The sequence below is a fragment of the Megalopta genalis genome, chromosome 6, assembly GCF_051020955.1.
Source record: "Megalopta genalis isolate 19385.01 chromosome 6, iyMegGena1_principal, whole genome shotgun sequence".
Lineage (NCBI taxonomy): Eukaryota > Metazoa > Arthropoda > Insecta > Hymenoptera > Halictidae > Megalopta > Megalopta genalis.
Window position 1 is genome coordinate 8,571,188 of NC_135018.1, and position 26,774 is coordinate 8,597,961.

Genomic DNA, 26,774 nt, shown 5'->3' on the forward strand with positions numbered 1-26,774 from the left:
CATTGCCACACATCGATTCGGCACACAATTCTCTAGTCAAATAAGATCTAATAAGTAGACCGCGTTGTCTTCATGCGAAATGAACATTGTCACATTTAATTATGTGGGAACATAATTTCGCTGAAAATATGTTTCATTTTTCAAGAATTGCGACAACCTTAAAACAACGTAACAATATCCTGAAATTCTTCTAATGGCCTCGCAGTTTTGCATTTGACTTGGCCATTTCTGTCATAAACGCGTAAAATCCGCAGTCTACTAATAACCGTATACAGAGCAATACACACAGAACAGTACGTAGTAACATGTGCTACCAATGAAAGCAAAAGAATAGGAATGTATCGAGAAACGTACGCGTGTACGTCGAACCGGCTTAACTGTTTGAGGCGTACGACCTCAAAGAAAATAAAAAGCCAAGTTGCGCACAGAATATACCGTTATGAAAGACAGAAATTCGCTGCACCACGGAATTCGCCAGCCTTGTGCAAATGTTTGAAATTCGTTTTATTTACGCATTTACGGTTGGTTTATAGCATTGCCAATTAATTAAAATGCATAAAAAGCTAAGCAGAGGGTGAGCCCGTTTTTAATCCACCTAACCGAGTTGAGAGGGGGGCCACACCAGCGTGTGGCGTCAAGAAACAGATCAAGTTTCAGAATGTTTAACGTAGGAAATTACTAAATGGATCACCGGTGAACAGGTGAGTTTTCTGGGATTTGGCATAACGCGCGGTCCAATCCGAAATGGCAAATGTTTGCTTTAATCTTCGCCCGGTAGCCCGGGCACAAAAGAAGCCGGTTTTCATGCGCGCAAGAAATCCCGGGATTGCGTATGAAATTTTCCTTGAAAACGATCCGTTCTCATCGCGTGTGTACCGCGAAATTGGACGAGCATTCGAATAAACGCGGCTGAAAAACGCGTCTGAAAAACCTGGCGCTGGAAAGCACGACTATTTTACGCGCGGAATCATCCGAACAAAACCGGTTGGATAATACAATAGCTTTCCGCCTTTTCCGTTCGGTTTCCGGCTGAAACATTTTTATTTCGATTCCGCGAACGATCTTTAAAAAACGTTGCAACGCTGATTGCGAGACCTGCCCGTCAGTGCTGTGAACGAGCCGCGAATTATTCTTCGATATTCAAAAAAATCGCGGAACGATCGAGACGCGAGAGAGGAAGCGTTGTGTATCTCAGAGCTTTCGAAAACAGCGGTGAAACAAGCCGAACGGTGCACAAGCCGGCCGGGTTGTTTTAATTAATCTGTAAATCATTCGGTCTCATAAATGCCCGGTGTCTGACAACGACATCGATTTTCCATCTCGCGTACTTATGTACGTACGCGGCTAATCAAAGATCCTTCTCTTTAATTTCCATTTAATCTGTACGAAATTCCTTGTCCTCTCGCCCAGAAACTGCACCTAATAATGAAGTAACCGTGCACGTGGGAATATTCATGAGGGATCGTCACATATACTACATAATTACGCGTTACACAGCTCGATATTCTCTTTCCACGTTCCTCTCTGTGCACTCTACATATACATGTGTACATATAGACATATGCGTGTGTGCGCGTCTATGTGCGTCCTGCTTTATTTTAACCTGTAATTTTCCTGTAGAATATTGCTAATTACACCGTAAGGCGTAAGGAAGTGTTACGCTTCGTGTGATACGCGAAAATAGATTAGAAACTATTTCTGACAGGACGAACTTTCTCAGAGCAACGAATTTATATTATCAACAGAAACGAAGCTGTTCGCGCGCTCGAGATCACGCCACGTGTCCGTAATGAAAAATAAGTTAAAGATTAAACGGCGTATAACGGAGATTCCGCCGAATATAGAAGACGCGATATTTTCTGTAAATTTGATAAAATTCTATTGAAACTACGGCCGGTGCGCGGGTAGGTCATTCTTTACCTAGGGTGAAGGTAGCACTGGCAATTTAAACGTACAATAGAACAATATTGCGAGCCCTTTATTCGGCCAGCTTCATAACAGCCCGGCTTTCATCCGGAAGCTCGGGAACGTCGTCGATATAATATGTCACGTTGATCCGTTTAAGTCGAGCGTTTAATACAATTATACTAAAGCAACGGAACTGCGATATACCAGCGCGCGAAATTGGCTGATCCGCCGAATCACATCGTTCCCGCGAACAAATAAATACGGGCGATCAGAAATTCCGTCGGTATCAACGCTCCGCGTTTTTTGCGTAAAGAGTGACAGTGTAATCGGACCCACGTAACGAAGGCTGACAGATTTCTCGCAGATGTTGCATTTCGCAAACGAAAATGAATTGTGCTACAGCGGCTCGCGTTAATGTTCCGACATATTGTAAAATAACTTTTCCAAAAGTCGACGAAATGACCTGCAGAATTTTGAAACGTTAAGAGGAACTAGTTCACTCTAGGCAACGTCTACGAAATTCTTTCCAATAATTCCGACTGGTTGGAATAAACAGGAAAACAAGAAATTCGCGTTTTCTTTAACTTTTTCATCCGAGCTTATTGTGAACAATGCGTTTTGCGCGTCACCGTGACTCACAGACGAGCTGAAAATTTCCTCGAAATCGGTCGATGTTGTTGTGAGCTACAATGAATCGTTAATTAGACGAACGAAAGCCTGTGTTCTTGCAAGCGCGAGGCACTTTCGCGAGAACATTTCATATAATTAGATTGCAGGTTTTAAAATAAATATCGCCCACACTAATTACAAGATACAGGAGCTACACAGACATTTATTTCTTTCCTTAATCATTTGAATCAGTTGCAAGTAATGCAACAATATTTCCAAACTCTCTAAATGTTTCTGCTGTTTTGCATTCGGCCTACTTATTTATTTTTTTTTATAAATGCATAAAATCCGTGGTCGACTTATAACAGCCACAATAAATCATATTTTGAAAGCTTATATATTTTCAATAAAGCATTTTCGGACACAAATTCATATGAACATTTCTCCTTTATTTTTCATTTATTTTTCCTTTATTTTTCATTCACTTTTCATTTATTTGATCTCTCAGTAACGCATAGTATAAGTTTGCTCCAAAGCTTTCTGGTCACCCAGTATAGAGATGTTAAGAGAGAGAGAGAGAGAGAGAGAGAGAGAGAGAGAGAGAGAGAGAGAGAAAGAATTTTCGCCGCAGCGTGTACACGTATAATGGTAAGAGGGATTGAAAAGAAGCCTAAGATCGGTGCGCGGAGGGCAGCGCGCCGTGTCGTCTCCAATATTCCCTATGATTTTTGAAAAATAAGCAGAACGCATGAGAGGGATTGTAAGGGTGTGATTGGTGGCCGTTATAGGTAGAATGGAGCATCCTGACACGAGGCCGAATAACAATGGCCACATCCGTGTATGTGTTTCCGGTCGGTGAGCACCTTCCGGTTGTGAATTACGCGGGTGAATAAATAGAGTGGGGATCACGGCTATTCCCGCCGAGGAGAATATTACAACTGCGAGCGCGGAACTTCATATAGACCGACTAATGAAATTGAAATGAACGGTAAAGGAAGGATTATGCTCGTCCACGGTGACGAACGACCACAGACCCGTGGCCCCGTGCCGACCCGGCTCGGCCCGACCCGACCCGCCGCGTCCTCGTGTGTCCCGCTGTGCCTCTGCCTTACATCCATCATCCCCAAGCATTATTGTCCCGCAACCTCCTAAATAATTCCTTTTCTATCGTTCGCGTCTATCCGCGGCGTTCCTCGTCAATCGACTGATTAAATTCAACGGGTGAATGAATATTGTCATCGATCAGCGCCGCACGATAGTTCGATTTGCCGAGATTGAGTCCGAAACAGATCGAGGTCAAAATTAACCGACACGTTCGTGGTTCTGGGGATCTTGGGAACAGCGAGCAATTAACGCGATTTTTTATGCTGTTCTACAGTTCTAAAGCACTGGTTCAAAACAGATTGTTTAATAGGGAAAAAATATTCTGCCGTTTTCAGTCAAAAACGTCCTATCTACTAATTTGTCACTTTTCAGGATGTTTTGAAATATTTGGAACGTCGCGTGTTTTTTACCTTCTAAGCAGAACTAGAATAGTCTATGTATCTCATAGAGTTGCAAAAATGCGATACTATTTCTTTGTCTTCACTTATTTGAAGATAATTTTATTAATTTACAGTTTCATTATTACAACCTAAGATTATATTATTATAATTGTATTATTATTAATATATTTTAATCTATTATATTATTATATATAATAATTATTAATAATAATTATATATAATATACATTATAATATAATATAATAATATATTATAATTATAATGTAATATAAACATCTTTGAAATAAATCTAAAAAATGATAATGACTTTTGGAGGATGGGGTGGTGTAATATTTGCGGCAAATATTACAACGCTCTCTCAAAAAATCAGAACAAATGTCTTATTGTTATTTTTATAAACTAATATAAACCAACTGCTTTTAGCGCTTCGTAAATCGAATGTGAAATAACAACTTTATCCAGCGAAAATTCAGCTGAAGTTTTTATCGCTGAAACCGTGTGAGGATCTGTCACTTTGACAAGTTCGAGATGTTATCACTTCCGATTATGTATTTCCATAGCAAAGACATAATACTTGCTGCATTAAGCAGATTGCTACGTCAGACATTGATAAGCGAAAAACGAAACATAAGATCGACTCGGGACTCGAACAGGAGCACGGTATCGATTCCCAGTGGCCGTGCGGGGGTTTGAAAAATTGAAAAGAAGACGCCACGAAGCGTGCGGCACGATGAACGTCAAAATTTTTAACTGGCCCCATAGGCTGCCATAGATTCGCCGATGAAAATCACTCGTCTCGGCTTCAGCAGCGTGGTAAACACGTATTGAAAATTTCGCGTTTTACAGTTTGACGGTCTGCAATCGATGACACGCGGAGCCCATTGTTATCCCGGTTGCGTGCGAAAACTAAAACAACGGGAGCACACCGGCCGCGTTGTTACATAACGCGTGATTACGCGATAGAAAGGAGATTTCGACTCGGAAGCATCAAATTCCGGCATTATATATATATAATGCCGAATAATGTCGAAGACAAAAGACGTCCAGGTAGTTTGATGCTTCCGAGTCGAAATCTCTCTCTCTCTCTCCCTCTCTCTCTCTCTCTTTATATATATATATATATAATATTATTATATATATATACATATTATATATATTTATATATATATATATATAATATTATTATATATATTTATATATATATATATAATATTATTATATATATATACATATTATATATTTCTATATGTATTTATATTATTATATATTATATATAATAAGTTCAATTGCAGGTAACGCGCACTAAATAATATAAAAATGGAAAGTTCTTTTTTCTATAATCGGAAAAAGTTTGTGCTACTTATTGAAGATATATAGAATAATTTCTTTCTAGATAGTAATGGGGATAGTTATAAGTAATTTGTATTAAAGAGTATTTGAGAGAGAATAATAAATAATACAATATAATAATATCTGTAGGATTACTGTGGTGAACAAGTGCTATGCCGTTGCGTTATTTCGGGCGCAATTATCTTTATATTTATCGAATAAGACGTATTAAATCTTTTTGTTAAAAAATAAACAAAATAGAGGAATACGAATTTATATATTCGATAAACATAAAATAAGTTATGCCTGAGAACAGATCGAAAGCATAGAAATTGATCACCCCGCTAAGATGCACTTTTTTCATGCATGTCAGTTGTGATCCGTGTTTCTTTGGTGGCCGGTGATCAAGTAATAGAACATAAACGTTTCATCCGGAAAACACCGAGAGTCTTCCGAATCGTTTTTTAATACCGAAACACTTTTTGAACGCATTTACGATCACCTGAACGGATCTGCGAATCGAATTGATCGGGATATTCGGCCGAGATTCCTGCCGCGCGCCGAAAAGTCGACCGATAACACTATTGAATTAATTTCCACGGTAAAGTACTCGGATTAATTAGAAGTCGCGAGCCGAGCCATCGACATGAACACGCATGGATAATTATTCTAATGGGTCGGCGGTGTTTGTATTTACCATGTCGATGGCGTATTCAAAGGATCGCGGCAACCTTACCCTCCGCACGCGCTCGTACTCAGGAATATGCCCGACATCTCTGCACCCCGTGCACCAGACCCACCCACCTTGTGCAGCCGCGCGTGTATTAGAACTCTAATGACCGAATAAACGAACAACCCCCGAACCTCCCCGAAACCCCCTGACCATCCCAGCCCTCTCCGCGTCCGGCGCAATTGTTTGTATATTGTCGCGACGGAATTGGCGTCGTTCTCTTAATTGGAATTGCTGGCGTTAAAACACCCTGGAAAATATTCTTTTTTTTTTGCCAACCTGAAAAAAAACCATTTCAATCGAAACACATACCGCCGCGATCAATCGACTTTCCCGCGAATTCCTCGCTTTATTCGTTTCGGCCGACGGTAATGTACATTTTTGAAGTTGCACTCGAGCCATTTGCCTCTCCGTCTGCAGGACGGCGTTCAATTCACAGCCGTGCAACTCTATTTTATGGGAAATGTAATTGTCGGATCGTGTCAGATTTTTTCGGATTTTTCCCACCCATTGTAAAGATAAATTTAATAAAATTAACTGACAGCAATCCGTACGTTTCCATTTTTGAGTGTCAGTTTTACATTTCGCGCCATTTAAATTCGTTTGAAGCATTGCGATGAGCAACAATGGAGAGATGTTCGATTCAACAACGTCTATGTATTATTACAAATTCAGCGATAGCCGTGCAGAGGTTGGAAGACCATTTCGTACAGAATATGGAACAGAAAACTGTTCAATCGAACATGTTAATCGAAAGAATAATCAAAAAAAAAATTGAAGAAAATGATTCACTTGCAGGTAAAATTAAGTAAACAACATCATCGTAGTCTTTTCTTCAGAACAATATTTTCGGAACGTGCCATGGATAGGCTGCGCGCGGATTTTATGTATTTATATTTTTTTTTAAATAGATAATCGAAACACAGAACAGTGAATACGCAATAAGAATTAAAAAATGCTGCGGCATTACTTTCACTGTGTTCGCCTCATTAAAAGAGGAAATACATTTTTAACTGACTTCTGTCTGATAAAAGAGACAACGAGAATTTGTATTTTCCACAAAGATCCGCGGTCTAGTAAGTGAAATACTTTGCCGAAATAAATAATCAACAAGCGAAGTGCGATCTTCGTTATCACTTCAAGCGTGACAATGTAACTTCATCTCACTGCACAGGAAAAAAAGGTGCCCGTTGTGAAACGAGCTGATCAAAAGCGAATTCCCCGGTTAACGGGTTAACCGTCGTAGATGTTGTTTTCAAAGGAAACACCGTTCTATTTACGTGATGCGCTCGTCGTTCTACAAAATCGCGATTCGCTTTTGGAGAGGGCTTTTTTTCGATATTTACAAGCGATGAAGCGCAACGCGCTGACAGGATCAGCATATCCTGGCTCGAACTAGGACACGGAACGATGATGCAAAGTCCGTGGCTTGTTTCCGACTAGATTTGGCTTACCTACAGAGGATTAGCTTCGGTCAGGGAAACCCTTGTTCGTGGTTTCTCCCCGTCCACATTTCGGCCGTATGCCACCGCCGAGTCTCGAGGAACCATGATCGAATCGATCGTGCGGTCGTGTCGCCTTTCCCTCCATGAAAAAACACAGCCAGTCGATCTTTACCCGTCTGAAATATTTATTGCCGTCGGCTGTCGCGTTTAAAATGACAATATTTTCGGCAACGAGGAGTGTACTAGTCGTGCAAGAATAAACCTTCAAATAATATCGGCCACGCGTCTATTTCCGGAAATAAGTACTTCGACTTGAAATATCTCAAAAACTGTTAACACTTAGCGGACCGCACGCGCTACAGAGACCTGTACAGTTTCCACCGCGCTCGGGAAAGCCAAACTGCGCTGTCCACCGCGCATTTTTCTGAGGTAGCGCGGACTGAAATTCGCTATTTGAAATCAAAAACGTCCGAAAATTATTTATGTGATCAATTATATCTTACGGTAACAATTTCGATCAACGATTTCACATATTGCTTATACAAAATTCGAATTTAAAAGTTTATAATAATTATTTTTTAATGGTTATTCAAAAAGTATAGTTAATAGAGTCAGAAAATTAAGGACAGTAAAGATGACGGATAAATAACGTAACCCGTAATTCGTAATAACGTAATTCGTCGATTAGTCTGATATATGGGAACGATGGTGCTATTATTGTCGTCAACTTCTCAATCGCTTATCAGTAGATCAATGTCTTCAGAACAGTCTGATAGTGTGTCCATAAACAACTCGTCACTTGAATTGTCACTCATGTTTCTGGACATTTTTAGGGATATTTTTTCTATACTTCGTTTCACACCACTTGTTGAGAGTCACAGCAAGGAGCTTAGCTTCTGCACTAATATTTGCAAGTTGAGCGGAGTCTTATATATTCGAAAAAGTCGTGAAAGTGGGGTGTAGGTAGCATTTCGATTTCTAATGAGTGTGGTGTTGGTGTGCTGGTGTGCATTTGATTATATGTTGTACTCTATAGACATGAGAAGCTCTATAGAGAAAGAAGCGTTCCTCAGGTCAAAGTGGTAGATCTACCCGATCGATCGGCTAAGTGTTCTAATAAAATAATTTTATGGCTGGTAGAGGCACCTACGGAAATCCCGAACATAAAGAACCGTAATAATGGGCAATAAAAGACTTCAAAAATTAGTGCATGTTATTATAATTATGTTGTACTCTATAGAAATAAGAAGTTCTACAGAGAAAGAAGCGTTCCTCAGGTCAAAATGGTAGATCTACCCGATCGGTCGGCTAAGTGTTAATACAACTGTTAAAACAACCTTAAACAAATCCAAAACTTCTACAATTCTTAATGAAAGTTTGTTAGCCAGGAAAAGTATTAATTAAATATAACTACCTAAAAGCGTTTCAAACTGTTGTTTTTATTTACGAACTGACACGAGCGCGTTTAACAGTTCAATATAATTTATTAACTGTTCAATTTCTAATTGTATATTTCGCTTTTGTTCCAGACTCTCGTTGTCCAACGGCGAGACCTCTTTACCCCGCGTGCGCGGCAAAGAGAGCTGTTGCACTTCGTTCGTTTATACGCAGTTTCGAAACTGCTTTAAGATTATTTTCAAATGCGATGCTTTGGAATCATTTGGCGACAGTGATTATGTATTAAGGTGTAAAATCGCGACCGCCGTTGGAACATTGATCGCGGGACAACGATCCGTAAAACGCGGTTTGTATTTTCACGGCGCTGAACAGAATGAATGGAAATTTCGTTCGAATAGAGTGGAACGCTTTCGGACGTGTTAATAAATTTTGCCAGAGTATAATAAATTCGCGTGAGCGTGATGTATGAATGCTACGAGTACGGGTCGGCCAGAAGGGACACCGAGAATGGATCCACCAAGTATTTTATCTCGACGCTTTGTGACGTAATTTAGAATAGCACGCGGAGCAGAAAATGCATATCGCGGCGGTCGCATAATTAACCGAGATTCTTAAATACGGTCGGACAGCGCCTAGCCACCGCGACGGGCCGGGCCGGGCCGCGCCGGTAGGTAATTCTGGCTGGCTTTTACGCTTTTCTGTTACGTCTTTACCACGAGTTTAACATGTTCTTAAGCTAATTAGTCCCGCGGTCGGGCGCCAAGCACCAGCTTTGTTCCCGTTGATTACGCTTACCGAACAATGTTCTCCAAAATGTATAATCGCGCGTAAACACGCGTTAACCGAAACAACAATGCATGCGCTCCAAAAATAATCAATCCGCGTTACTTGATCAATCGCACCAAATTGTACTTTGATACGCCGTTCCCATTCGAAGAAACAAAGCGATATAGTTTGGTATTCCGAACCCGTTGCTGTTCCGCAACACGAAGCTCCGCTGCGCTATTGTTTCGTCTTTTGTTTCCCCGATTAATGGTACAACTCAAATTATAGCACAAGAGACTCGATACTTGATGCAACAAGGTTTGAAACGTGAGAGAACAGGAATCCGCACAACGATTCGATCGTGTAATCACCGGACTAAGTAATTCTCGATTTTAACATCGATTCGTTCACACAGACGAGAATCCGATTTCACTTTTAAATATAACAATTGCCATCGGGTTACTTTTTTCTACTGCTGTAATGTAACTGATATTTCACAAAAAAGTTTATTCGCCAAATTCTGTGTTACACGACAAGGTAAAAATATGTATAGTTCATTCACTACTTCAAAAATCGATTTTTCACAGCACTTGCGTGACGACGAATATATATATATATGTTACAGTGAAACACCGAAATCTGGAAAATGTCGACTTTCACCGGTGAATGTCAACATTCACATAGTCGCTTGGAGTATGTCCGAAATATTTGCTAAATACCCTTATTTCTGACTTACAGCGGTAAATGTTGACATTCACCATGCACTAATGGTGAATGTTGAACATGTTGGAGATTTATATTTTCTTCTCCGTAATTCAGTCGCTATAAAACGCCACAAGGGTGACGTAACTTTTTCGCCTCTCTTTCTGAAAGGAATCACCAAGAATTTAAAATACACGGTACATTCTACATGAGAAAAGAAAATAATAGTAATAAAAAAATTACTTAATTATGTGATTCAAATCTTATTTATTGCAACAACTTAAACTATTATGACACTTTGAATTGCACAAGAGTCCCTTGCTTTTACAACTGCATTTATTTGTGGAACACTTCCTTTTGCAATGACAGGTTTTGGACCTCCACCAGAGCATATCTGTGATTGTCGACACACACCGGAGAGGATCCGAATGTACAACAATGTAATGAAATATTCGATCTTTCACCGACGTATTTGGTATCTGTTGACATTCACCGGTGAAAGTCGACATTCTCCAATTTCGGTCATTCACGGTAACATATATATATATATACTCGTCAAAAATAGCTTACTGGTCAACTGAGAAAACTGCCAAAAGAAAACGATCAAACTTCACCAAGATGTAGCCTAATCGTCGAAAAACTGTTAGCAGGCCAGATACAGTATCATTTGCATGCAGTGGTGCACAAAAGTGTTCGTACACCTTTTAAAACGCAATAACTATTTTAAAGCCGAACTAAATGAATTGAATTTTTTTTAGATGATAAGGGGATTTTTTCCTTAATTTTGCTGTTACTTGGAATGACAAAATATAAAAAAAACCCTCGTCTTTTTAATTTTTTTTATCTGAGCCTATAACGAAAATTATAAAAATGTTTTCCATAGATTTTGGCGATTTGTATGCATGTTGAAAATTGTATTGAAATCGGTTCACGTTGTTACGAATAACAACAAATTAAAGATCGCAAAAATCGCAGTTTTATCACGGTTTTGACCAAAAGCTATAAGAAATCTGCAGTTTTTAAAATCCTTCAACGCCTGCAGCACGATTCTGGGTTAACCGATTTCGATCAAATTTTCAGCACGCATACAAATTACCGAGATCTACGAGAGGCATTTTTTCAATTTTTGTCATAGGCTCAGATAGAAAGGTTAAAAAACGAGGATTTTTAATCTTTTCTTTTCATTCCAAGTAATAGCAAAATTTAAAAAAAAAACTGTTTAGTCAACGTCTAGTAGACTAGTCCTTCTGTCATCTAAAAAAAAAATCAAATCATTAAGTTCAGTTTTGAAAAAGTTGTTGCGTTTTAAAAGGTGTACGAACACTTTTGTGGGCCACTGTATGTACTGTCCTCCTTAGTCGTCCTAATTGTTCAAAATGTTCAAAATGTTCAAATAAGTGAAAGCAAATAAATTGATTGCATCTGGAGTACTGCGAAGTACAGTAGATTGTCCCTAATTGACCCTTAGCATGTACACCAAAATAAACAATTTGGGAACAGTAGGACCAAGCTGTAGAGCAATTTACTGCACACGGAATATTCTAGCTCCGCTTGAAATCTGAAAGGCACGCGATGTCCCGAATATTTAGAAATATTCAGAAAAGTGTACCAAATATTTAATACTAGATTTACGGAGCACGAAAAACAACCGTTTTATATTAATTTATAAAAGTAACAATAAGACATTTACTCTGATTTCTAACAAGTGTTATTGTTATAACATTTGCCGTAACCAACATACCAATTGACTAAATGACTCACAAATGTATCTTTGCGATATGAATAATCGTAAATATGAAAAACTTAGTGACCCGCCATTTTGACGGGTTCCGCAAATCTAGTGTTAAAAAGATATTCAGTTCTAACAAAGGACGACAGTGCACGCGTTCACGTGTGTCAGTCGAAGCAGAGGACAATGTCGGCCGTAGGTGAGGACACTCGATGCCAATAAATCCGGAAGTGCGATTAGCAATCGGCGCGCCGACTAAGTGTCACAATTCACGTCCAACCATCTTGACTATCCCATCGAAGAACCATCCCCGCATAATATCGTCGCGTGTAAACCGACGGGAGCGTAAGGTCTACGAGCAAGAGGATCGTTCGGCGCGATGATGGGAGCATTGAAAATCATCGTAGGCGAAAGTGGCCATATCCCACGGTAATACAAAACTCTGGAATTTCGATTACCACGGTAACCGGTGGGGTGAATTCGATTTCGGAACAACCGAGGAGTCACCGTTTCACGGGTCTCCAGAGCTAACCCAATTTACACGCATTTCTTATTTCTCTGTGTGGACGGGATGCGAGAGCAGACGGCGCCTGCAGAAGAGAGTTAGAGAGAGAGAGAAAGATAGATAGAGATAGGGGGAGAGAGAGAGAGAGCGAAAGAGAGAGAGAGAAATCTGAGAGGGCACATCGGTACATGCACCCTTTAAGAGGGGGCGTCGAAGAGGCCGGAGAGGGGATGAAGAGGAGGTGGAGTTGGGAACGAGGAAAGAAGAGGACGGATTTTAATTCGCATTTTCGGATTTCCAATATCGTAAAGCGGCGAAGGAAGACGCTGGGTAATGCCTGACGTTCGATAAGGGTGAGTCCTCTTGCGGAGGAAGAGAGCGAGAGCGAGAGAGAGAGAGAGAGAGAGGGAGTGAGGGAGACGGTGAAAGACGGTGAGAGAGAAGAGAGGCAGAGGGGGTCGAAAGGGGTTATTTCGTGACTGCTGCTCGCTCTCCCTGCGTATTATCATATTTATAAGTTAGCCTGACTCCTCGGGGATCCCAAGCAGAAAAAAAGGAACGATACGAGGCCGGGAACGGCCCGAATCCATGTATAGTGTTGGACTTCGCTCAGATCAGATATGTTGGTAAACCGAGTTACATGTGTGCGTCCGCGTTATCGGCGTCCCGATCAGATTTACGTGGAAAGGAGAATGGATGCTAGTTGGAAATAATACCGTATAAATTCGATGAACTTTCGATCGGTCTTCGACCCCCACCCCTCTCTCTCCCCATCGACAATTATTGCAATATCGGCTACGGTGATTTAAAATTCGAAATTAATAGAGCGTGCAGATTGCGGCGAACTATTATACTCTACCAGAGGAATTTGTCCGAATCGCATCGCGCGATTAATAAACAATGTTCGACGCTAGGAACCGATCGGGTTTAACTTCCTAGAAAAATGAGAAAATTGCTTGACACTGGAGTCATTGGCGCGTCGTTTTTTTTCTTTATAACAGGAGCGTCTTTGTTGAATGAACGGATCGATTTGATAACTTTCGGGAGAAAAGGAGAGCTCTTTCACGAGTTTAGTGCGAATCAACTAATCCGAATCTAACCCAGACCAATTGGCCTTTAATTTCATGGAGGAATTACGATGGTATCGTTACGTGGGTAGCACGTAATTATGGCATAATTTACTTTCAAGCGATGGCCACTGTTTTAATATCGTTAGCGCTGATGGACGTCAAATTGACTCCGTATCAATAATCGTGAATTGATGTCACGATTAATCTGAATTCACTGCGAATTAACCCTCGGACGGCGGATCATTTTCGCAACTGTACTATTGACGATGTTCGCAACAATTCTGAGCCTCGCTCGGGAATTTCTCCGAACATATTTTTCAAGATACTTCTTGCAGACTTAGCTTTTTATTAAGCCTTATTCCTAATGTAACAGAAATTTATTTGATTTAGTTGTTGAAAATTCAGTAATTAAGCGAAGCATTTAAATATACTCCGGATCAAAATTCTCGAATTAACCCTGCCTTGAGGGGGTTAAGAAATTCAGGACGAGCGGTTCTTGAGCAGAATCGCACTTACGGCGATAATTTGCGAAAAGGAATCGGACAGTCTGCAGCTCGAGGTGGCGCAATGGGTTTTCTATTTCCGTATCCCAACAAATGAACCACTTTATCGACGGAATTCGCGTAGCCGATATATTCGATGTTGTTTTGAATATTTCATGGTTACACTAATGCTCGGGGAGAAACTAATTTTGCAGGTAGCTCAGCTGCCGGTCTAGCGTTCCCACGTTTCGGCAGGAGGAATACTTAACGAGTCTGCACGTTATCGAATTTCAGGATAGTTTTTCACAGGTCCAAATGTCGACAGTGCCGTCGCACAGCGATCTGTCGGATCTGACGGAGCAGCGATCCATGACCGAAAGTCAATTTTGCAACTTTCATATTTTTCTTTTTTTATTAAGCTGTGTGAAAACCGTATTGGAATTATTAGCAGTATATGCATTGCTGTGCATACTAACATTACATGTATAACTTAGAACCTTTGATCGACCAATATATTTCTGAATTCTTCTCCAAAGGTGCAAACAATAGGTTTTCAGAAATTTATGGATAATAAGTAAAGGGGGATCAGAAGATACGCACAAAAAGACATTTGCTGTACAGAGCAGAAAATGTCCCTTGTGTTGCAAAGACGATTTCCATATTTTCAACGACTGATTTTTCTAATGGGTTTACAATAGTTCTGTTATAAGATATACCGCTATGAAGACCGGGAAATGAAAATTTAAAGGAACTAATTTCTTAAATTGATTATTACAGAATATCAATGTATAAGTTTGTAATGTGTTATCCTTCCTTCTTTCTTTAATAATTTTATTAAATTGAAAATAATATAATGACACTCTTAAATTCTCTTAATCCGTCTACTGTTTGAAATTATATCTACTCAGTTTTTATCATAAATGCATAAAATCCGCAGTCTAGTTATTATGTTGGTAAGTTGGTATATTTTAGTTATTTATGCATCTTCTATCCATTCTTTAAATATATGTATAAACATTGCAATACATACAACAATTTAAACTGTTGAAAGACTTACAGAGAAGCTGTTAAAAGTTGTTCAAATGAGACTTGTTTTATACGAGATGATTAGAATATAGTAACTTGCAGAAACAATTTTCTTCTTATAAAAAATACTGGCCACCTCGATGTTAGAAATGTTAATACATATATGATATACTACTGACATACTACATACTATGACATACTATGACTCAACGTATATTTGAATATACTATATATTATTGTATAAGTATACATATATGTATAAGTATACGTACTATACAATATTGTATATAATATTGTATAGTACAAAATTATATATTATAGCATTCTTTATTTATTATATATTTATTATATTTATATTTTTCATTATAGTATTATATATATTATTATATATAGTATATACATATACATATATATAGTATTATACTATGATCACAAACCTTGAAACAACGCTAAAATAATTTTGGCCACATATAGCTGCTTCGCCAGACAACTTCGCGTCGTCTGGATCCGTCGCATTAAGCCGACTGTCCAATTTCGCGTGGATTAATGGGCCCGAAGGATATATGTCGCGAAGGAACGAGGATCGGCTGCGACGTAAATTCTGAAAAAATAGCTGGCCTCGAAATAGAACGGTTATGGCAGCGACTTTTGCTCCAGATACGATACTAAGCGACGGGACGAGGCGTCGTTACGCGGGGCTGAGCCTCTAAGGGAGAAAAATTTCAATAGGAAGGGTCGGATCCCTTCCGACTGCTGCCATAAGCTCCGTGACGCGAATGTCCACGTAACCGCCGGCAGCTCGGCGGCGGAGATTAATCAAAAGATAATTTTTCTTAACGTGCCTCGGAGATCAGCGCGGTAGCGGACGTCAACAATCGCGAATCCTGTCTCCGACTACTTGATTCGAGCGTCCGCTCTATTGACGACGATACCGATTCTCGAACGAAACACCGGCTGATCTCGAACAACGGCGGTAAACGAACGAGAGCCCGATGTACGGGGAGGCACGTACGGCCGCGATTTCAACGGCGTTTTTTTTTTACGGCGCGCATCGTAAAAAGTTCGCAAATTGCGTACGCAATGGCACGGCCGATTAAACGGCAACAAAAATTAATTTTCCGTGAGATTACCGAGCGATTAATAAACGGCCCCGAGGCACGGCTGGATGCTTTACGAGCCCGGCAGAAAGATTTAAGTCGCAAGGGTTCGCAAGGCGATCGTTAATCGGATTTGCGTCGCGAGCGAACTCGCATCAAATCGACTTTGAACGTTGTCGAAAATTATTATTAACTTCTCGACACACGGTTTACGCGCGTCCTAAGAAGGGGAAGAACAAAAATGAACTGGTTCGGTTCGCTGTTCGTGTATTAGCAGACTTTGTTATTTATATTTAATTGAATTTAAGTCAATTTAATTCATTTATTTATACATATATGCGGATAAGCACGCATTTGTACAATAACAGAACTAAAACATATAGACTGGCAGAGAATCAGCAACTCAGCAAATTAGATAAACAGTTTATTACAATTCGTTTGGAATTTTGTGACATTGCCTGCAAATATGTCTGTTTTATAGCTGTTGTCATTGACGAGTTGAAATATATTTAAAATATTAAAAAAACAAGTCGATCGCAGGGTTATTATATGTTGCTAGAGTAGAAGAAGAAACCTATGCGTGGTCGAACAAGCAGCGCAGAACCATAGTTCTTGATACTCGTTTAAATAATAGATCGGTACATTCGCGGACGAATTATAAGAATAATGTACAAATAAAATGGAGAAGTAGAGCCAGCATATAATGCTAACCAAAATATTCGAATGAATGCAATTAGCTGCTGTAGCTCAGCTGCCGGTGTAGCGTTCCCACGTTTCGGCAGGAGGAATACTTAACGAGTCTGCACGTTATCGAATTTCAGAATAGTTTTTCATAGGTCCAAATGTCAACCGTATATAATGCTAACCAAAATATTCGAATGAATGCAATTTTTTCAGGTTATATTATCAATGCACACAACAAGTAGGAAACGCGTGCTCGCGATCAGACGATTCAGAAGAGGCTCGTGAAATTGTCGAGGAAATTCGAATGAATGTGACACTGTATATAGTTTAATTATTAATAACTAAAATATAAGGTTACGCAGTTTAATTATTAATAACTAAAATACAAGGTTACACAGTTTAATTATTAATAACTAAAATACAAGGTTGCACAGTTTTATTGTTAATAAATAAAATACAAGGTTACATAGTTTAATTATTAATAACTAAAATGCAAGGGTCAAATACAAGATCGCGATCAGATAATTAGCACAAGAAAATGAAGTTGAACAGAAAATTGGAACGAATGTAAAACTACCCAACGATTGATGAATGACTATACCAGAGCAAGTAGAAGAGCAGTACGTTCGCTCGGACGACTGAGACAGGAATAGATTGATCACGAAATGTTGTTAGAAAAACGGAATTTAATGAACTGAATAAAACGGTAATTGTATAACTTCCGATTATTCAGATTGTAAAGATACACATTTATGAGTTCTGTATTCAATATTACAATAACGCGTCGTTGAGAATCAAAAGTGTATTATTTTTACTTCGATACACTAATATAGAACAGTGCTCAGTAAATCTAGCGTTAATTACCTGCGAGAAGCAGATACATGAAAGCTACAGAACATCCTCGAAATCCGATGGATCAGAAAATCCAGCGAAACGGTAGAATCAGAAGACGGACTGGAATTTTCGCAACCGGCAATGCGGATCCTCCGCGTTCGTGGAAACTGACTGTTAACCGACTAACCGAATCCTCTTAATTAACATCCGCGCCCGAAACATGTGAAAACGCGTAAACGTTCGTGAACCGGAGAGAATTCACCTCATCGTAACGGCACGTTCCCCATAATAGTAATTCCGGTATTTCGCCGGTTAGCCGAATTTACTGATTTTCACCCGCGGCACGAAGTTCGACGTCCGTCCTTCCAGTAACGAGGAGAGGCCGAGCTCCCTCGGCCAGAAGACCATCGAACTGTCCGCTGCCGAAAAGACCCCGAAGAAGAAAACTGGCGCGGCGCGGCAGCGAGGGGGGTGCGGGAGGAACGGAAGAAAGACGTGGGACGGTGCCTAACTTCCTAACCGAATTGTTAACTCGGTGGCAAGCAGCAGGCAGCAGACAGAAGCAAACTTATCGGTTAACTTCGGTCCGGGTGGGGATACGACGAGATAAAAGAAAAAAAAGGAACGACGGATCCCGGTGACCGGCGCACAGTGGTATGAAACACCTATTGTCTCGGGCATCGTCGGCCAAGATATTGGATTGGTCAATAACTCGTTGCGTTTTTTCTTCAAATTTTTCCAAATTTCCGTCTTTCCCTGATATCAGAATCTTCGGATCGGAATTTTGTGAACCAATTTCGACACTGCCGTATCTTTAAAACGTCTTCGCCGTACAAGTCGCATAACTTCTCATGTGCTTGCACAGCATTTCTTCGCTTTTGGGAGTAACAGAGCAAAATACGACGAAAATGCCCTTTGGAGTTATCCGTATCAAAAGCAATGCCAAATGAGCAATCTTAAACAAAATCGCGATAGACTTTTTTTTAAAAACAAGCTTAAACCATAACCTATCAGGATATACAGCGAATTTCTGTATTGCCATTTATTGGGGAAAAACGCAACGATTTATTGCACTACAGCTTCATTAAATCTTCAACAAGTGATCATAGCATAAAAAGAACACAATGGACTGAGCTTTACATTAATAATGAGTTTAATCCGAATACATGGGGATCTGACTGTTACGAAAATTCCGGTCTTTCTATTCACCCCAGATACTCCGTTTTAAATAACTATTGCTTAATTAGTATTTGTTCATAGAAGTTTTCCATCTTATTGAGTATCTTATTAACAATGATTTTCTACAAAAAAAAACATTCGGACTTCGTTTATATTTGATCGTTTAACGACTGTGAAAAATCAAAATCCATTGCGTTCGATGCTATCATGATTCAATTAATGATTTCAAATCTCGCTCAAAACCGCTCAAAGGTCCTAAGAAGTAGAAGAATTAGCTGCTAATAGCTGCCATTAACAAAATAAATTTAATATACATATATGTATAACACGCGTATATTAGATTTATTCTATTAATCGCAGCTATTAGCAGCTAATTTTTCTACTTAATTCTCATTTTCTTCTTTCACTTTCTTGCGTTCTCTTATGCTACGATCGCTCGTTAAACAAATTTCATGAAGCTATACTACAACATTTCGGCAATTCACTGTGTTTTGCGCGGCGTGGCGCGGCGGGAAGCGGGATCAAATAAAACGAACGCGGGAGAGAAGAAGAGAGAGCAAGAGAGAAGCGAGGAGAGAGCCGAGGGGGCAAGAGCCAGGCAGCTCTCGCAGCCTGATTTGGTAAACACGATTTAAATATCTGATTGCCTGTCGCTACCTTTAAGTCTCGCGCTTGGCAGCTCGGCTGCGGGTTTCGCCCCCGTCTAATTCGTCCGCTCGCCGCGAAAGAAGGTACGAAAGAAGCCGGGCGCGGTGCGTGTACGGGCCATTCGCGTTCTCGGTTCGAACAACCTGAAATTATTTAGATTTTATAACACAATAGCGAACTTTATGAGCCGGCCCGGCCCGTGCCTGCATTTCCATAAGAATTTAATAACACCGCAACACAGCACGCAATTAATGTACCTTTTTGCCCCGTTAGAGAGCCGGCTATTGCTGGGAGGCGGCTACCATCAAAGGAAACACTCGAGAGTAGAGAGCTTTCTCTCCTGTTTTCTCTACCGCTATCTCCGCCACTTTCTCCGCCGTTTTCTCCGCCGCTTTCCCCACCGTTTTCTCCGCAGTTTTCTCGCCGCCTAACGACGTAATAAGAATTATACCCTCGACCGGTATAATATCTTGATTCACGTTTCCCCGGGTTCAGATTGGCAGGAACGTTGGATTGTCGGTCTCGGCGACGCCGCTGGGCCGCGCCGGGACCCGGACAAAGGGCGGCTGGAGATGGCGTGTAATTAATAAATCGCGAGCATCAATGCTTTTCTTCCTACGGCTCTCGGTCTCGCCTCGCCTCGCCTCGGCTCCGCGGCCTTCTTCTCGCCGAGGACGACTTTTAGACGCGAATTATAAACGTCACGCCTGCTCTGTAATTGCTTTAACCGTTTCCTTCGCGCCAATGAATTTCGTTCCCCGTCCTTGGGCGCCGGTGTTTGTCGACGAGGCTGTTTTGCCCATGGTGCCGTCTCTGCGCGTTTGTCCGCCTTCTCTTCTCGTCTCGCTTCGTCTGCGCTCCGCGTTCTTCTTGGATCTCCCTTTCGATTTAATCGCTCGTACCGTTCGTCCTTACCCATCGTCACTCACCTCCGGCTCTCATAAATGGAAATTCCGCGGCCGCGATGCTTAAATTAGCCGATACGAATCAGACCCGCTCGCCGAAAGAGAACACGGCTCGGTGTTTACGCTTCTTTTTCGCTCAACATCTCTCTCTCTCTCTCTCTCTCTCTCTCTCTCTCTCTCTCTTTCTCACTTTAACTCTTGCTCCCTCATATTTGTCCGTGTACATCAAATAAATTGAAATGTCGCAGCCGGCATCTACATATTTTAATTGATCGACCTCCGCACGCAATCATATAATCAAAGCACTTCAGCAGGCCTCATGAAATTTCAATGTGACGATATTAAATACGATCTCAAAGGACCCTCCAGCTCAAACAAATCCGACCCGACAAATCTGCAAATAATATTCAAGCACCGTCGTCGCAGAAATTTCGCTTTCGTTTCAGCAAGACTCTCCGCGGGCGTTTCTCGCGACAAAGCCAATCGTCTCCGAGGCTGATTTTCCGTTGGGAACCGGAACGGAAAGCAGCGCCGAACACTGTGCTCGAATGAGAATTCATCTGTCCGTGTTGAATTTCAACCTATCTGTCGAACAGTTAAATCATTCTGGCAAATAGGCATTTATTTGCCACCCGATATGATTTAGCCGTGAAGTGATGCGACGATGTTTTCTGTCTTCTACAATAACTTGAAACACCCATTTTTTTACCGAGTTAACCCGTTTATCGTCAGAAGCGATGTCAGAAATTTCTGGAAATTTCCGGTGCATCCTTTTAAGCACGCGCCATTTGCTAAAAGTTTGTCCGATCGATTTAACTTTTGTAAGTTGTGTTTAGTATTACAAAGTAGTATTACAATTTCATTAAAAACATTTTTCCCAACTTTTTATATTAAAAGTTTATCAACTTTTACTTGAATTTTATGAATAACAATAAAAAGCAAGTCCGTGAGTGTTGGTGAAAATTCGTCGTTTCATCTTGGAACGTTTGCGAACTATCGAATCGTATTTTCTGTTCATTTGACGCGTTTAGCTGTGAAAAATTAACAAAAATTCCAATCGTATAATTTGACGATGTACATGTATAATAACAACAACAAAAATAAATATATATCTCGCGTTATTTGCCCAATTATATATTTGCCTAATCTCGTCTTCTCAGATAAATATTCGTACTCTAAAAAATCCTCAGCCACGACGGATTATGTTTCGTTACGTTGCACTCGAGCAAGCCGAATTTTATTTAAATACGAAAGAGAATTAAAACTTACAGACTCTTAAACTTCCTAGACAACTTGTATATTATAATTCGCATAAACGGTAATAAATTGACAAGCAACAGAAACATCATCGATAAAATCGAATAAATAACACCAGTCTCGACAGAACTCGAAACGCAGAAATTTTTGCGGGATTTTATTCGCAGGTCGCAGTTTACGCGAAAGCGTGTTAAGAATTTCGGAGAGTATCGGGGCAGGGTAACCGTCTAATCGCCGCGAATGTTAGAAACGCTCGAGGAAAATACGAGGTGAATAAGAGCAAGAGCGAACAGGAGAGACCGGAGGAAGTCAGATACGGAGGTCCGGGGAATTATAATTTTATGAGTGATTATGTCTGCGAAAATATTCAGTAGCTCCGTTAAGTCGTGGGAGGTGGGCCGGGAAGGCTACCCTGGTCGGGTAGCAGAATTCAGCGAGGTTTCCGGAAATTTATTTTAAATTGGATGTACTTTGCGGAGGAAGAAACTGTAACGCCGAGACGGTCGGTGCTTTACGTCGTTGCAATTTCGTAAATTTCCGCGGCACTGTTCAACTCCGATGGCCCGCATTCGCTTATTCCCACGGAATATTGACGCAATTTAATAACGCAGTCGACACCCCGTAGACCCAAATCTTTCTACGGGCATCCGGTTGTTGCAACGTTCTCACTTTTATTTTACGGTTCGCACGAATCCTCGAACATGTTTACTTTTCTACGGGAAAGTAGTTCGATCGGCTCTTGGGATTAACTATTGCAACAGTCCTACGGTCTACGCATGTATCGTCTAATACGTTTGAAAGCAAAGAGAGAAATCCGGGACCGCGTACTTCGATTATTGGGTTTCCTTCGGAATTCATGTAAAATAAAAATTTGCGAACACCGTTGTAAGAAGAGAAATACGAATCGAATACAAATAAATTGCTTCTTTTAATCGTTTTGATAAGTCAAAGTCAAGGTAACAGTATTATTAAGTTATTTATATGTCTACAAAATTTTATCTCTCAATTAAACATTTTTGCCATGAACGCAGAATATCCGTAGACTAGTTATTATACATTATTTAAAGGCAAATGAAGACAAGAAGACCCTTATCTTTTCGGAAAAGTGAAATTAACGATTAATTCAATATATTTAGAAGTGAGATGTCGATTTCTAATCAGGGAAACGATATTCTAGAATGTTTTAAATGAAATTCTCAATTTTTTTGGGTCTCGATAGTATTGATAGTTTTTTAGTGACGGATGTTTTTGAAAATTGCATGGCATACGTGCTTCGTATAGGAAGCGTGACAGCGGATGTTTAAGCGTAGCACGAGTTATTTTGAAGAGTTATCTTGAAATGAAGACTGGAAACACTGAAATCTCTCGAAATTATTAGGTCTACCGGAAAGTTCTGTCCGATAGTGTCACTTCAAGTTTCAATCCATATGCACGTGTTGATTTGAGACATATATGACTATCTCTCTTTATCGTTGCATTTACATACATGCACTCTACTAAATAAACTAAAACAAAGATGTCTCATGTCATTATTAAGTGATACGCGATCGTGAAAACATGGTTACCGATGATAATGGCAGACCACATGCTGCTTTGGCGACTCGTCAGAAAATCGCAGAGTTAGGCTCGGAAATTCTGTCGCATCCACCATACTCCCCAGACCTAGCACTCTCCGATTATCACTTGTTTCTCTCTTTGCGAAACTTTTTGCAGGAAAAAAAATTAAAAACTGAAGCTGATGTCAACCAAGCACTAGTTGAGTTCTTCGCCTCTAAAAATAAATCATTTTTTAAAAATGACATTTACAAGTTGCCATCACGCTGACAAGATGTCATAAATAACGATGGAAAGTATATTCTACAATAAATATTATTAAATGTATGAAAATTGTGTTATATTTCAGTTCAAAAACGGACAGAACTTTCCGGTAGACCTAATACATAAAGTAGATTCCGTCGCGACGACAGAGAGGAGGTGGTAGCCACGATCCACGCGTTCGAAACTATTCTAGTCTCGATACTATTCTAGTACTCAGATTCTTTAAAACGTGTCAACGCGACTCTTCGAAATTCGAGGAAATAAATGACCACAGTAGCGCCATTATTATCAGCATCGAAAACATTTCTCCACGTCCAAAAATCGCCGATCCCCGGCGAGCACCGCCGAATTATACGCCGCGACGATAGAGAGGCAAAAGCCTGCGGCCGCTATCCCGGAATACATCAGCCTCCGAAAATTTATAAGCCGTGCTTACAGAGTGCTCAAACGCATCGTTCGAGCCCGAAAAAAGGGAGGGCGGGGAGGGAGAGAAGCGAGACAAACGGCGGCGAGAAGCGAAACTGAAGAAAAGGACACACCGAAGTTCGAAACTATGGGAACTTTAAAGTCGACGATTGTCGGCAGACAGTCGCGAGGGGTAGGGGGTCGGGTGAATAGTCCCAGAGAAAGAGAAAGGAAGAGCTGGGAGAGCTTTCCCTCCGCACGTACGCAATCGGGGTGTGGCGAACGGACGAGAACGGGGGACGGTAGGGAAAAAGAGAGGAAGAAAGATGAAGAAAAAAAAGGGAGAGAAGAGAGACTGGGGGCTGTTGAGGAAGGGGTGGAAGGAGGCGGAAGGGGTCGAAGGCGGCGCGGCGGTGGTCGGTCGAGGCGCAAAGGTGGAAGACTGTCGGCGAAAGTAAGCGAAAGGGGTGGGCAGGGGAGAGGGAGGAAACGAGAGGATGAGAGAGCCCCTAGTATTTCGCCAACTTGGTAAGCCGAGTCGAGATCTGCCGTGTGAGGATTTCTCCTCGAAAACCACTATCTACCTTCCTCCTCCTTCCACTGTCCCTGCTTCTCCGTTTCCTCCTACCCTTTCTTTCCTCTTTCCTTTTCCCGAACCGTCTTTCCCGCTCCGCGGGCTTTGTTGTACTGCTTTTTTGCGGCGCGAGACCGAATCTTCCGCGAGAAGATTAAGCTCACCGGATATCGAACCTAACCGACACCTCGACGACAACGTACCTGCGTGCACCGTCTACTCCCTTGGCGAACACCGACGTCAACACCGACGCCGACGACGACACGGACACTGGCATGGACACCGACAGTGCTTACGTTTTAGGAACACTAGGATCCTCTGTCTCATTCTTTCGGCCTTCCTGTCAACCGCGGCTTAACACCGCTTATTGGCGACGACTCAGGTCTAGCTGTAAGTTGAAATCCGACCATTGGGATCTCATTCAGCAATCTTCTCGATTGTAAAGTCAGTCCGACATCCCTAAACCCGCACGTCCGCGTACTATTTCGAATAGCTCGCGAATGCAGCAGAGACTTTTTTATTTTAGCCTTTAATTTTGTAATATCCTAATACCTAAAACATTCTACTATCAAACAACTTCGTTCAAGTTCTCTACTATAATGTATCTAAATAATACCATGACTAGATCACAGAACATTTGGGTACCAGAATATTGTCAAAATAAATGTACGGATAAGGTACCTTCCTACTGCACTTTCTTTCGGATTTTGCTGATTCGTCGCCGATGTAACGCTGACCCTTCCCGCCCCACTCTCAGTCCCAACAAGAGATAAGACACAGGTATAAATAGGCCATTAATTATGCGAGCGAGCAGTGACATTCTAATAATCGGCCCGGAACATCGATCACAGTGTAAAAATTCCCACTCTAAATGTATCAATTTTATAAAACTGTTGCAAAAAAAACATACGCTGAAAAGTCATAGCTTTCCAGCTCCTTTTAAAAAGCAAAGTCATTCAAATCCTGCGTAACAGCCGATACAGTCGGAACGGATATGTTTTGTCGTCAATTTAATAGAAACGGCGAATTAGGGTTAGGTCCATTGGAAAATCATTAAGCGATCTTCTCAATATAAAGTCAGTTTGTTATCTTTAAACTCGCGTGTCCGCGAACTGCTTCAAATAGTTTACGAATACTTGCATTCGGATTATGCTTGTTCGTCGCAGATACATTGGGAACGAATAATGCTTTGTCATTAATTTAATACGAAAAGTGAGTTGGAGTCTTCGTTGCGTATACTATAAATACAGGGTGTCAGGTAACGAATGGTACAACCGGACAGGGGCTGGTCCATGTCAAAAAATGGATCGAAAAGGGGAGAATAACATTTTTTCATTCAAGCCTCCGTTTTCGAGAAAACTGAGTTGAAATATGCGTACAGTTCGCGTGGCTTGTAGCATGACAAGAAGTAGTATTGGTATGTCATGGCCAGACGCGACACTTGACTCCCATACGATAGTATTATTTTTTCAACCTAAACTTTTTCGAAAACGAAACCATGAATGACAAACTTTTATTCTATATTTTCGAATTGCACCGAACGATGCCAATGATTGGTTTCCATACAAAAAATGGGAAAGACATATAACAACTAAAATTACATATGTAAGCCTTACATTTTCATTTTATATTACCAGTACATACATATATATGGGTTTTTGTTAGGACAGGATAATGAAAACAAAATGCACTGTTTCAATTGTTTATGAACAAATTTTTTTAAAAAATACAATTTTTCCTCTCCATTTTCATGTTGCGAACATTATTCCGAAACCACTAATTCGATTTTTTCTTTGAAACGGTTTCGATTTCTACATCGTACTTGTCCTCATGTTCGACATGAACAGGTCGGATGTCAGCAAAAGTCTGCATATAATCGCAAACAAATTATTAATAATTATTCTCATTAATTTCAATAGAATGCGAACAGTTGAAATACGATCTATTCAAAACATCTCGCATAACTCGGTAGCCCATAGGTATCACAGAATTATTGTTAGATGGTTTCTCCAATAGCAGCTAATAGCAACCAATTTTTATTTTGTTATTAATGCAAGGCATCGCTCTCCAAAATGCGATCAAAGCGAACACTGAATCCCACCGAACTGATAATTTAAAAAATGAAATGAAAATTCAATATGTTCAATTGGACATACCTCTGAAAAAATAT

The 26,774-nt window shown here is 40.6% G+C and overlaps 1 protein-coding gene across 1 annotated transcript in view; it reads right to left on the reverse strand.

Moving 5' to 3' along the window:
- Positions 1 to 26,774, reverse strand: part of LOC117222361 (lachesin) — a 492,917-nt gene that overhangs the window by 453,100 nt on the left and 13,043 nt on the right. The window lies entirely within an intron of this gene.